Raw genomic sequence first — 15,276 nt, 5'->3', positions numbered from 1 at the left:
CTGGACCAGTGGGATTTTACTATTAAATCTCTTCCGTATTTAGAAATCAAAAATTACAATAACAAAACACAGATGCCATTTTAAACCAAGCTTCCCTAAACTTTTGACCTGGGTGCTTTTGTGAGTGAAGAAGGTGAGGGAAAAACTGACCTTCTTCCAATAGAAAACTTTTCAGTTGCCTATTATTTATAATTAGTGGTCAGTCTTAACAGCTTAGGAAAAAGCAAAGTCAAAACGCTGCAGAATGAAAGACATCCCCGGCGTTCACTGAAAATGATACACGTGAAACAAAGGCAGATGTGCCTTATGCTCAGGAAGCTCCAGAATGCACCTGCTGGAGTTTTCCAGTGTCTTCTCCCCCTACTTCCTGCTGACTGCTACCTGTTACTCATCCACAGAAGCCAACACCTGTCTCACCTACTTCACGGAGAGTCTGGAGGAAGGAATGAGATAAGAATGAAAGCAGGATACGGAAAGTCCAAAGTAATATCCACGTTTTCTCTGTGAACAGACTGTAGTCATTGTACTTTGTCAGCTATTTTTTTTCAAAGCTGGAAGAGACATTGCTGAAGCTTGGCTGGCAGTGTGGGGGAGGGAAAAATATAACAACATATAAAAAAGCACAGAAGTCTAATTTAAAGCACTGAACGAAACACAGGCGGTGTTTGTACACAGTAAGAGGAGAGATTGAAGAAAGAAACACGATCCAGGTCCTGAGCAGCCTAGTTTATTTCAAAAGCAGTGTTTTCTTTATGCTTTAAAGACAGGAGGCCACAAAGTGCTTGTAAGCAGAAGAGGCAAATGAATCGATTTACAGTTCAGAAAGACCTTGCTAATGGTTCTTGGAGGAGCAGCTGACAGTGGTGAGACTGGAGGTCCCGAGATGCATTGGAAGCCCATCACCAGAGTCCAGGAAGGAAATGTGGAGTCCTGAGCTAAGGCAGTAATGGTGGGAACAGAGATACTAGGGATGTTGGGTAGAGAGAACTTTGGATGCTGGTTCTGTTTAGGAGAGAAAAGGCAATTGAGGATGACTCAGATTTACTGATGTAAAAACTGGATGGATGGTTTTAGGTGTTGTTGTTGTTGTTTAGTATTGTCTTCTCATAAACCTCTAAGAATAATTTTGATGTCACAGTTTTCCTAAACTGTGTGAAACCAAGGCTCCGCTATGCACTTATGCTTATGTGAAGCTGTAAATCACCTGAGCCTGATGTTATCTATAGGATAGACAAAATTCAGCATTCAAAAATAATTGAAAAATGAAAGCACTTTGTGTTAAAATGACATGATGTCCTGAATTTTCTTCAAAATAATCCATCAAGGGAGCAGGAGTATATGGGGTTAAAAATGAAATAAGATTACTTTTCTGTTAATAATTGTTGAAAATGATCCTGTGGAAGAGTGGCAGAATACTATCCTCTCTACTTCTGTGTATGTTTAAAAATTTACATAATGAATATTTATTTTAAACTAATTAAAAAACAATTTAAATAGATGCACAAGTTTCTTAAAATTTTCTGAAGGAATTTTGTTGCAAAACAAAAGCAAGAGAGAACTTCCCTGGTGGTGCAGTGGTTAAGAATCCACCTGCCAATGAAGGGGACACGGGTTCGAGCCCTGATCCGGGAAGATCCCACATGCCACAGAGCAACTAAGCCCGTGCACCACAACTACTGAGCCTGTGCTCTAGAGCCCACGAGCCACAACTACTGAGCCCATGTGCTACAACTACTGAAGCCCACACTCCTAGAGCCTGTGCTCTGCAACAAAGAGAAGCCACCGCAACGAGAAGCCTGCACACCACAACGAAGAGTAGCCCCCACTCACCACAACGAAGAGTAGCCCCCACTCACCGCAACTAGAGGAAGCCTGTGCACAGCAATGAAGACCCAATGCAGCCAAAAATTAATCAATTAATTAAAAAAAAAAAAGCAAGAAAATACCATTCTGGGAATTTGGTGGTAATGGCAGTTCAGTATTTTAATCTCTCTGAATTTCCCATTAAAAACAATCAGAGCAACCAAGAAGCAAAACCAAAGACAGAGATCTACTAAGTTACTGTTGATGACTCCCTGAAAAGCATGGTAGACTATTCTGAGAACAGCAGCAGAAATGGAGGGCACTTTGCAGGCCTCACGGTGCAGAAGGTTCCAGCAGGGCTGCAGGAAGACTGAGGATTCTGGATCCATCCAGGAGCTGGTGCCTATGGATCCCTGACGGTGACAAACCGGACCAACTCTCCATGGCAAAGCCTTGCACTGAGGAAAAGATGCTGAGAGCAGAGTCCTCACTGAGTAGGGCAGGAACAGTAGGGGAGAAGGAAAGGGGAGGTCCAGATGAGGTAGGAGACAGACAGGTTAGACATTACAGCCAGCCTCCTGTTTACACTTCCAGATAAAAATAGCAACAGGAACAGGGTAGATAGCTGAACTTTGCCTCCTGTGGACACTGAAAGATAACAGTCACGGCAGGGGCAGAGAGGAACTGAGTCCTGCTCATATAAAACATAAAGAGACGACATATTTCTCATTCTCAAGGTCAAGGAGACCTTCCCAACTACACATGTGCAGAAAGTCTCCTCAGGGGTCAAAAGGGAGGGTGTGCCACCCCATAGTAAGTGATGTCAACCTACCCACAGGCCTCTTTGCTAGAATCCATCTTGACTAAGAGATGTGCTCACACAGGGGAAGACCCTGAGATAAACCAAATACAGACTCAGAGCCAGACAAAGGAAGATGATTGGCCAGAGGAAACCCAGAAGAACTGCCCCATAAAAGTGATTCAAACTACCAGGGGGGCGCGACTTTCTCTCTTGAGTCCAGCCTTGGGAGCCTATTCACAGGTACTCTTTTTCTTCCTAATAAACACTTTACTTGTTTCACTACTTTCGATCTCTTTGTGGAAGTTCATTTCTACAAAGCCGACAGGCCAGAGCCTTGTTACCAGCCACTGGCCCTCGCGGTCTAGTTAACATTCAGCGCTCTCACTGCCTTAGCCTGACTGCAATATCTGGTCGGGAACCAAAATCCTGTTTCAAGCCCCTGCAGGCTGAGGCCACCTGAGATCACAGATAAGATCAGGGGAGAGGAAGTTCACTTTCTGAAAACAACAAAACAGAGAGATCTAGAGTCATGAAGTTAGAAAAGCTATCCTGGCTCATTCATCCCTCTTAAAAATACTCCTGTCACTTCAAAATGAGCTGCAGAAAAGGATTTATTAAATCTCAAACCAAGTTGTTATTATTAGAAAAAGAGAACTTGGAATATATTAAATCCTTACATACTGTGAAATAATGCCAGAAATTCAAGCTCATGCAATGAATAAGAACTTCAACTTACTATTTCAAAATATCTTAAAATAATATAAGGAAAACTATTATAAGCTTTGATAAAAACATCAAAAACCAGAATTTTTAAATTGCATAAATACAAGTAGAAAAAAAGAAAGTGTTAAATGAAAAGTGAAAGAACCCAGAAATTATTTTGAAAAAAATCATTTGAGAAACAACGATAAACCAAATGAAACACAGTAACAAATACAACACAAAATGCTTTAAGGGGAGTAGAAGATAGCAAAGGAGGTTATTTTTAAACATCAAAAGGCAATGAAGAAAGAGACAAAAAGGATTTGACAGAAAGTGGTAGCTACAGAAAACAGCAAAAGAAGATCTAACGTGTATTACGGGGGGCCTCTGAAGAGGAAAACCAAATAATTCAAAAGAACAAATGCTGAAATCCAAAATTTAATAGAACTTTCTTCAGGGAGGATGTGAAACTACTGAATGCGCCCCCTGCTTGTATGAAATAGTAGCCAACAACTCACAGTACAAGATTTTTTCTAACAAAGCTATAACTGTTCAGGGGGGAAAAAATGTATCTTAGGCATCAATGCAAAAAGACCACAGTATAATCAGCCCTCCATACCCAAGGGTTTCACATCCCCAGATGCAACCAACTTCGGATCAAAAATGTTTGGAAAAAAATTCCAGAAAGTTCTAAAAAGCAAAACTGGAATTTGTCACACACTGGCAACTGTTTACATAGCATTTACATTGTACTTACAACTATTTACAAAGCATTTACACTGTATTGGTATTATAAGTAATCTAGAGAATTTAAAGTATATAGGAGGATGTGCTTAAGTTAGATGCAAATACCATACCATTTTACATTAGGAATTTGAGCATCTGTGGATTCTGGTATCCAAGGGGGGTTCTGGAATCAATCACCCGTGGATACCAAGGGACAACTGTACTTAAAAGGAAAAGAAACTCAGTTTATCATCAGATTTTGAGTTAGTACTACTTTATGCAAGATGATAATGGCATACTCTTTAAGACGCTCAAGAAAAGGGAGCTAGGGATTTTAGATTCAGTCAAACTAAAGCAAGAACTTTCCCCATGAATCTTTCCTAATGAACCTTCTAGAGAACTAACTTCAAACAACCAAAATGACCAGAGAAACAGTATCATAAAGATGGTGAAACATAGCTAAGATTGTGAGCCTGGCTCCTACCTTCCAGGAAAACCTCTATTATTTTGCACCAGACCACAAACTTCTGCCTATTTCAAGCAAAGGATTGTTTGCTTTTGTGGTTCTGACATTTCTAGTTTAGATTCACACAACTAAGTCAACATTTACCAGATTTCTAGGGAAAAACATTTCTGGAATGTTCAGGACACATTTCAAAGAATGAAAGTAACATTTTAGCAAACTGTAGAAAATTAATACTTACTGCTGCCCAATAAATTACTCCTAAAACATAGTAACATAAAACAAATAGTTTCTGTGGTCAGGAATCTGGGAGCAGCTTAGCTGTTTGGTTGCCTCTCAGGCTCTCCTGCTGCTGCAGGCAAGTTGTCCACCAGGGCACCAGGCACCTCAAGGCTTCCGTGGAGCTGAAACGTTCTTCCAAGCTCACTGGTGTGCCCGTTGGCTTCACCACCTGGGCCTCTGCCGGGGCCGCCTGAGTGGCCTCAGGGCCTGGCAGCTGGCTCTCCCCAAGAGCTGTGTGCGCTCCAAAAGAAAAGCAAGAACTCAAGACAGACGTTGCCGTCTTTTATAACCTAACCTTGGAAGTTACATGCCTTCACTTCTACCATATTCTATGGGTCAGATGGACCAACATCCATCACAGAAGGGGACACAAGGGTGTAAAAACCAGGAAACAGATCACAGAGGGCTGTTTTGGAGACTCAGAGATGTAAATTTCTCAAAGTCACATAACTGGAAACAGGAAGATTTGGGTTTTAAACGAAGATCTATGTGACACCAGAAACTATTCTATTTATAATATAGTCAAACCAAGGTGGAATGTGGATTGTTAAGGTTCTAGATCTTCCTCTTATAATGAGACAAGAAAAATGGAACTAACTTTTAAGAGTCTCATATCTATTCTTTCCACAGATAAATGAGTTTTACCTTGTCCTCAAGTGACCCTGGGTGTCCACACTCCTTCAAATTCACCCTAACAGCTTAGCTGTTCGTCATTTTCAAGTAGAAACTCATAATTTTCATGTGTGACTTCCGTCTACTTGTTTTTAGTAAGGAAGGATCAAAATGGTCTGGGTAATAGGAGCCCAAGCTAAATCTTAAGGAAGTGGTTTTCAACCTTTTTTTGTTGACACATTTCATTGTATGTCTCAGTCTGGGCTACTATAACAAGTTACCATAGATCGGGTGCTCACACACAACAGAAAGTGATTCCCCACACTTCTGGAGGCGGGAAGTCTGGGATCAGGGCAATAGCCTGGATGAATTCTGGAGGGAGCTCTCTACCCCGATGCAGACTGCTGAATTCTCGCTGTGTCCTCATAGGTGGAAAGCAGAGAGAGGCCGCAAGCTCTCTCCCGACTCCGACAAGGGCACTAAACGCATTCAGAGGGCTCCACCCTCAGGACCTCACCTAATGCTGACTGCCTCTCACAGGCTCCTCCTCTTAATATCATCAGAGGGCAGAGTATTCATTTCAACATATGAATCTTGGGGACACAACATTCAGTTGATAACGTCAACTATCCAAACCCGAATAAGCAGTTATTCTTTTGGAAAAAAGTTATGTTCCATGGAAAAAACGCGGCTGGTTACACTTATGCTCCAACAACCCAGAGTGCATTTTCCTTTTTAAAAACCCACTTTAGGGCTTCCCTGGTGGCGCAGTGGTTGAGAGTCCGCCTGCCAATGCAGGGGACACGGGTTCGCGCCCCGGTCCGGGAAAGATCCCACGTGCCGCGGAGCGGCTGGGCCCGTGAGCCATGGCCGCTGAGCCTGCGCGTCCGGAGCCTGCGCTCCGCAACAGGAGGGGCCATAACAGTGAGAGGCCCGCGTACCGCCAAACAAACAAACAAACAAAAAAACAACAAAATAAAGCATTTTGTGAAGCTGTAAAACTGTGCCCGCTGTAAGAGTCCACTGTATCCTTTTTTCCCTTTTAACTTACCTCCTTCCCCCATACCTCGCCACTCTATTTACACCCATCGTTCCTCGCCTGCGCTCACACACAGAAACACACACCTCGTCTTCTCTCTCACACTTACGCCGCATCAAACACATTCACTGCTCTTCCTGCACAGCCAGGAGCTTCTCAGAAGACAAACACACACCAGTCTGATCTGAGAAAGTAATGAATTAACTTAGTGAAATGGCGATGCCCATTGCCTGTAATTATTTTAAAGGGGGAAGGACAAAATCTTATTTTGTTGGTGGGATGGAATGAACTTTCTCCAGGCTTCTCTGCGGGGTGATGAGAGGAGGTCTCGAGCAAGAAAGGACAGTCACACGCTTCACCTGATTTGGAAACGCTGGTTTCATAGACTCTAAAGACTGGGCACTAGAGGATTCACACTGAGCCTGAGGAATTCATGTATTTACACATTTCTCTGATGAGAACCACCCTTCAATAAGACATGGCTCAGCACCAAAGAATCCTGAAAAAAGGAACTGTTTTCCTAAGTCAGGGTAGGGGGTGGTGCGGGGATGAAGGAACTATTTTATGGTAGGAAATAAATCAATAGAATATTCAAAAGAGAAAAAAGCACCACAATGGTTAATATATATTATTCATTTCTAACCCACTTGATTCCAAAAACACATTTAAAGTGCTGGTTTGCAATCCCGCTACTGGGCATATATGCTGAGAAAACCATAATTCAGGAAAAGTCATGTACCACAATGTTCATTGCAGCTCTATTTACAGTAGCCAGGACATGGAAGCAACCTACGTGTCCATCAACAGATGAATGGATAAAGAAGATGTGGCACATATATACAATGGAATATTACTCAGCCATAAAAAGAAACGAAATTGAGTTATTTGTAGTGAGGTGGATGGACCTAGAGTCTGTCATACAGAGAAAAACAAATACCGTATGGTAACACATATATATGGAATCTAAAAAAGAAAAAAAGGTTCTGAGGAACCTAGGAGCAGGACGGGAATAAAGAGGCAGACGTAGAGAAGGGACTTGAGGACACGGGGAGGGGGAAGGGTAAGCTGGGACGAAGTGAGGGAGTGGCATGGACATATATACACTACCAAACGTAAAATAGATAGCTAGTGGGAAGCAGCCGCGTAGCACAGGGAGATCAGCTCGGTGCTTTGCGACCACCTAGAGGGGTGGGATAGGGAGGGTGGGAGGGAGACACAAGAGGGAGGGGATATGGGGATGTATGTATACGTACACCTGACTCACTTTGTTATACAGCAGAAACTAACACAACATTGTAAAGCAATTATACTCCAATAAAGGTGTTAAAAAAAAAAAAAAAAGCAATTCAGGTTCTTCCCCAGAGTCACACAGGAAAAACTCAAAACCAGGCAGTTCAAATCCTTGCACCCAAGAAGAATGGTGACAGGACTGTGAGAGAAACCTTGGCATCTATTCATTTCAAAGCTACTTTTTTGAAAAAAAAAAAATTTTTTTTTTTTTTTTGGTTTGTTTTTTTTCGGGAACCTGCATCCGGCAGACTTGGTCAGGTCCCAGGACTCTTGAAGGGGTAAGGATTTTAGCAGAGGACGTCTGCCCTGTCTCCTGGGTGGCAGAGGGCACGACAGCAGCACATGGAAGGTGGGATCACCAGTCTATCCTCCCCTGCGCCCCCCATACTCCCCGTCAGGAAAGTTCCCGGGAGAAGGGACCCTCAGAGAGTCAGGGCTCTCCACCCGCAGGCTTTCATCCTCCTGGAGTACCTTTTTGAGGTGAGTCTTAGAAATTCCTCATAGTAAATGTTCTTTTCTGGCCTCGTTTTGCGTGCCAGGAAAGAATTATACTTTTCTTTAAAAAAAAAAAAATTATAATTGTGCGGGGCTGTGGCTTAACCTTCCTACTCACCTTCCCTGTCTAGCTCTTTCCATTCTATGTACTCACTTTCTGCTTGGCTACTTTGTTTCTTCTACGCTTTTTTTTTTTTTTGGTCTTTCGAAGCGCTATAAAAAAAACAAACTCCCCAGCCGATCGGAGATCACACCAATTCTGTCACTGAAGAGAAAACCTGGGGTCCATACGGCTAGAAATAGCTTGGTTGGATGTAGTGATTTGAAACCTAGACAGTGACATAGCAGAATGAATCAAACATGTGTTGGCAAATGCAGCGGATAAGCCACATGGCCTCACCAGGGACTGTACCTCGTAGGATGGACACCCCTTCCTTAGCGCATGCATTCCTTCCCCGCGGATGCGGGAGGTGGCATGGAGACCACTTGGGGCTTTGAGTCCCTGGACAAGAACCCTTCTTGACTTGGTTTTGAAAACCAGTATCATCTTCTCTTTTTAATTTTATATTGGAGTACAGCTGATTTAACAACGTTGTGTTAGTTTCAGGTGTACTGCAAAGTGATTCAGTTATACATATATGTTTTTTATCTTTCAGATTCTTTTCCCTTATAGGTTAGTACAAAATATTGAGCAGAGTTCCCTGTGCTCTACAGTAGGTCCTTACTGGCTCTCTATTTGGAATATAGTAGTGTATGTTCATCAAACTCCTAATTTTTTCTTCCACCCCTCTACCCCTGCCCCCCGTTTCCCCTTTTTTGACTGTGAGTTTCCACATCTGTGAGTCTGTTTCTGTTTTGTAGATAAGTTCATTTGTATCATTTTTTTTTAGATTCCACATATATAAGCAATAGCATATGGTATGTGTCTTTCTCTGTCTGACTTACTTCACTTGGTATGATCATCTCTAGGTCCGTCCACGTGGCTGCAAATGGCATCATTTCATTCTTTTTTATGGCTGAGGAATATTCCACGGTTCAAATGGATACATGCACCCAATGTTAACTGCAGCACTATTTACAATAGCCGAGACATGGAAGCAACCTCAATGTCCATCGACAGATCAGCATCATTTTCTCCAATGTCTCCATCTTTGTCAATGTAGCTTCTTCCACCTTAAGCACTCCGACTAGGAATTTTAAGTCTCTTAAAAGTCATTTTTTTCCAATGCTGGGGGAGGGGCTTGATTTTCCCTTTAATTTCTCATGTCCCGTTGGACATCAGGTTCTACGGGTTTATATTTCCCTCGAGCTGTCTTTGTCCCTCCCTCCTGTCCTGACCCCATGCCTCCCAGCCTGGGTAACCCCCGTCTCCTCACCCAGCTTTGCGACCTGTACTCCAGCTGAATCAGATCTTCCCTCCAGACCATTATCTCAGCACAGATCCTTTCTTCTGCTCTTTCCTTTCCTTTTTTCTTTTTATGAACATTTACTGAGCCCCTAAAACAACAAATACAATCTCTGTAAAACATTTTTGTCCCGCGTAATAGCACACTCCCTTCCTCGATCCAACCAATTTCTCAGTGTCTCCAAATCCCAAAGCCCTGTCTCGTTAGGCGTGTCTCCTCGACGTCCAGGCATCGCGGAGACCTCAGGGGCAGCCAAAGACTCTCCCCTGGATAACTCAGCCTCTGTCCACCTTTCATTCATCTGAACTTCTTCAGCCACACAGAATTTAGCTCCTAGACAGTCTTTTATTCTTTGCTCCCTTTTGGTTAATCGTAAATCCTTGCCAGCCTTGTCAAGAGTCATTTATTTGTCTGCTATACCTCAATAAAGAAAATAGAAATATTTTAAAGTTATTTTACTTTTGAATATTCACCAGTACTGGGCACAGTTATAGACGCCCTTCAATAAATGCATGTCGTAGAATGTACACCACCAAAAGTGAACCTAACGTCAACTGTAGAATGGGGCGGATAAGGACGGGTCAAGGTTGCGTTATCCATTGTAATAAATGTACCACTCTGGTGGACGATGTCGAGTGAGGGAGGCGAGGGGTGTATGGGACTCTGTACTTTCCACTCAAATTTGCTGTGAACCAAAACACTGGCTAAAATATAAGTGCTTTAATAACAAATACATGCATGCATGTTGGCTGATTTTGACTATCCAATCTATCTATAATTGGGCCCTCTAGAGGCCCCGATAAGATGCTCATTTACTGAAACCTTTAACACTATCCCAGGCACTGTTCTAGGTGCTGAGGACAATGCTTATCGAGAGAGGAATAGCTCTCCATTCGGGTTTCAGGAAGAACAGCCCAGAGAGCCCAGCTGCGAGGACAGGTTCTGAGGCTGGACATTCACACTGGGTCAACGATGCCCTCCCTAGCACTTGGTTGTTCCCCAAGAAACAGGTGTCTGCTGTTCTCGGCTTTGAATGCCCCTGCCCTCGACCCCTCACTTTCCCGACCTCGTGGCCCCCCTCTCTTCTTACTCACGCTTCTTGCATTCTCATCACTTCTCTTGTCGCACAGCTTCTGCATCCTGACTGGGTGAGCCTTTGCTCTTTTTCACCTTCGCAAAGAAATTCCCCAAAGAGAATGTGATGAGTTCAATTTGGTTTCCTTTCCCTACCGGTCACTGTGCTCCTTCTAGGACCTTCTTCTAGATGGCTCGCAAGCCTGGATTGGCAGCTTGTGGGCCAGACATCTCATATCTTTGATCTAGCTGTGATCAAGGCTGCTTGGTAAGGTACTCATTTATGATCCTGGGAACACTCAGTTGTTTTCCCCTCTCAGGTCTGAGAAATGGGAGACCTTCGGCCGAAAGAAGGCTATAACTGGAAGGCACTTTGGTTCACTTTAGTGATATGTGTAAATATCTGGCATCAAGAAAAGTGCCTGGATCATAGGAAGTGCACACAAGTGAAATTAGCTCATTAAACTACACCTGGTAGGTTTGTACGTATTTTCATCTTCACGCTACATGTGGCTAAATCAGTTTTATAGTCTTGTCTGAAAAAGAGGTTCCAATCTATATAAATTAAGGAAAACCTCAAATACTGGGATATACTTTTACTTCATTGGTTCCCATCAGACCACACCGCATGTCAACCACTTGGTCAGAGTTAATATTATGAAAAGTTCCTAAATTTTATTAAACTAGCTACAGAAAAAAAAAAAAAAGGAACTAGCCTTGACTTTTGAAGTGTTGAACACCCTACGGTGAATTTATTTCACTAGTTTTTCTCTTCTATAAAAATTGGTCGTTTGTAAATTTACTTCAGATACTATATTCTATGCTTAATTTTTCCCATAATGAAAATGGTTAGGATCGTATGGAGTGCCCATAAAATAAAGCCTTTTCTAAGATTCTTTAACCTTGCATGCGACGTTTTGATCGCTTCTATAAATGTCCCTGTTAAGTGGCCATGGCTCTGTAAAAATTAACTGGGCAAGTATCATTTCAAAACATAGGCAGGAGTCTTATTGCACTTGCCTTGTCCTTGGCTGAGATATGAATGTGGAAAAACGTGCACTTCACAAATTATTGTTTCGTTCCAGTCAGTGTTTTTGTTTCCCTGTCAACTGGGTAAACCCTCATTCACTGTAAGACCTTTCTGAAGGGTCCTGGCCCCTCGGCTGCAGCCTGTCCTACTCATTTACATTCCATGACTGCCCCTTTCAGCCTCCACTGGCTGACAATCTTTGTGAGTATTTGCAAGACCATTCGCTTCTCCAATCAACAGCTTGACCCCCTCAGTGCTACACTTCCTTTATTCTTTGAGTAACAGGGGATCAAGGACTCAGAGAGCTTCCTCTTTTTCTTCGGCACGAATAGAAGTGAGAAACACATTCCTTGAGAAATACATCAGCACACAGACCTACCAGGTGTGTTGATACACACTTTTTCAGCAGCCTGCATCCTTTGAGAACATCTTGAGAGATTATCAGTGGCTTGGTGATCAAATATATTAAAGTACAGATGAGCATGAACTCCACACCTCCCAGAAGAGGGAAGGAGTTAAAGCTGAGGAAAATATTTGGAGGGCTTTAACCTGCATGTATGAAAACAGAACCAGGTCCGTTCATAGTCTTTTTGATTAGAGAGGAGAGCTTTCTGCAATATTCCTACGTGGCAAACGTCTGTTATTAACCTGACACAGAGTAAACTCTGTCACTACCACTGATCACATCTGATGAACACATACTTCTTACAGACCTGGAGTGGAGTCTTTGCTACTTAAAGGTAACCTAAAACATAACCGCGGAAGAACAGGCATCATGTCTGATTTGTCATTTTCCTTTATTTTTAGCAGAATACAAAAAGTGATGAAGAGGTAATTCCTCAAAACATCAGCTCTTTAATATTTTTCAAAACACACTCGAGAGGGCTTCCCTGGTGGTGCAGTGGTTGAGAATCCGCCTGCCAATACAGGGGACACGGGTTCGAGCCCGGGTCTGGGAGGATCCCACATTCCACGGAGCAGCTAAGCCCGTGTGCCACAGCTACTGAGCCTGCGCTCTAGAGCCCACGAACCACCACTGAGCCCGCGAGTCACAACTACTGAAGCCCGCGCTCCGCAACGAGAAGCCACTGCAATGAGAAGCCCGTGCACCTCAATGAAGAGTAGCCCCCTCTCGCCGCAACTAGAGAAAACCCGTGTGCAGCAACGAAGACCCGACTCAGCCAAAAATAAAACAAAACAAAAACAGGCTTTTTCAATGACAGAAATTTAAGGAGAGCACGGGCTGCTGTTGTGATAGGGCTTCCCTGAGCGAAGGGTTTTATAGTGAACAGATGATAGAGGCAGACACGTGGGAACACATGTGTCCACACGGGGCACCTGCCTTCTGAACAGGTACAGCTGAAGCTACAGGAATGGTTTTCATTCTCCAAACTGTTTTGGTGGCCAGATTATCAAAATTTACTCACCAAGGTAGCACAAATGCCTCAGGAAGAGTTTTAAGTTTGGCCATTTTCCCTTTAGCATCAGGACTGAACGCCTGCCATCCTTCTAGACGCCTTCACATTTCCTCACATTTCGTGCTCGTGTTTCCACAGCCTTGCCACTCCGCCTTCTGTGGCTTCCGGGTGGGTGATGGACGGGACTTTCATTAACGCCTGCTTGAGGATAAGAAATAATCCTTGACTTCAAAATGTGCTCGAAAGGGTTGCTGCTTAACTGATTCTCACCTTTTTAAACGTAAGTGCCCTTCTCATAGACCAAAATATTATTCAGACCTATCACGCATTAGGACTCGTAGACAGAACAATGATATTTGATGTAGAAGTTCCAAATCACTTGCTAGATTGTACTCTTAACTTAGTGGCCATGATCTTGAATGTATATTGGGAATCAAAAATATTATGTCCCATAGAGATCTTTATTGGAAAAGAATTGGGCAGAGACAAATGCTATGTATTCGATAGATACACAGTGATATCATAACTTTTCACTGAATCTCAAACACTATGAACTCTGGACACATGAGTGATATTAATTTCTGTTAACATGAATGATATCGATTTCTTTTCTCTGAATCAACAGAAAGCTACCTAAAAGAATAGGCTATTTGGGCAGTTTTAGGCAACATCGTCGGTCTACCCTCAGTGCCCTGTGGACTCGCTCCTGCAGTGAGATCCAAGGGCTTTCCTATGCTTCAGTAAGAAAAAGCATGCACGAGTCATTAAGAACATAGGCAAGGCATTATGTTATATTTATTTATTTTCCAGCTTGTACAAACTGGACGTAGAAGCATAAACATAGTACATTTCTACCATTTTCAACAAAAATATAACCAATATGTACAATTATTGTATTAAAAATACAAAAGGGATACAGACTCCACCAATGTCTTTCTAAAAGACATACAGGTACAAGTAGTATCAAAAGTATGAGGAAATCACCAGTTAATTGTACATTCTGCACTTGACATCACAGAGCGAACTGAGGTTACAGTCCTATGTTCTACGGTGACTTAATGCTTAGATAACATTTGTGCGACTTGTGTAGAGCAAGAGTTCTGTCTTTCTAGATGCACGTGAGGTCCACGGCCTAGAGGAGAAAACTGGCAAATAACGCATCTTACATGTAAAATTACAAATGCATCATTGATAATGTCATATATAAGCAAGTAGACAAATGCCATGATACAGGAGAGAATTATTAAATAAAGCACTGACATTGCTTTGATACAGTGAAAAAACACTGCAATTTGACTTTTAAAATTGGAAGCTATTTACGTTTATCTACTGATCAATATGATCAGCTGAATTTAATGGAAAAAAAAATCCAAGACCAGCAGTTCCTCACATCTGAGTACTACTCGGATTGGCAGCCTTCACTTTTCCGGAGTCTGTGCAAAAACAACACAAAAATAGACTGGAGGGGTCATCTCAGTCCTTCTGGGGTTAATAGCAGCTGTGAACACGTGGTCGCTACACTCAGGCCTTCTCCGTCTCGGCGTCCGTAAAGCCACTCACGGGTCAGTCTTCGGCGACCAACCCGCCTTGCAAACAAAGGCTGGCGGATCGCACTGGGTTCTGGATCTTTTGATCATCTTCACGTTACAGGCTTGTTTATTCCCTCATGGCGACTGACCGATACGGGGAGGCTGTCTTGAAAGAGCAGTATGAATAGCTGGCCTTAGCGCCAACACCCCGAGCTGCTTTCACTGCAATGCTATCCAGTTATAAACGTTGCTCTTTGAAAACAAGCAAGAGAATCCCTAAAACTAAATAAACAGAAATCAAAGAAACATAATTTAAAAAAACATGGGGTTTGCCGTCTGTCTCGATGGAGCAGGACACGCCCTCGGGTGACACTGCCCTGTGCTCCACAGGCTCAGACACAGGACGCAAAGAGTCCCAGTTCCCTCCCCGGCCATGTGCAAACAGTTGTAAAGAAGAGCCCCAGCCCCTGGGGAAGGAGGGGCCGGGGGCCTTGGGGTCTAGGTAATTGGCTAATATCTCACGCTTCCAGGATAGGGCACTTCCCAGGCGTGGCGGGACACAGGAAGCGGGGCTGTGGGCCGGCCTTCCCTCTCCCCGGTGTGAC

The sequence above is a fragment of the Phocoena phocoena genome, chromosome 5, assembly GCF_963924675.1.
Source record: "Phocoena phocoena chromosome 5, mPhoPho1.1, whole genome shotgun sequence".
Classification (NCBI taxonomy): Eukaryota; Metazoa; Chordata; class Mammalia; order Artiodactyla; family Phocoenidae; genus Phocoena; species Phocoena phocoena.
The sequence above is the reverse complement of the archived record's forward strand: the minus strand, read 5'-3'. Positions refer to the sequence as shown.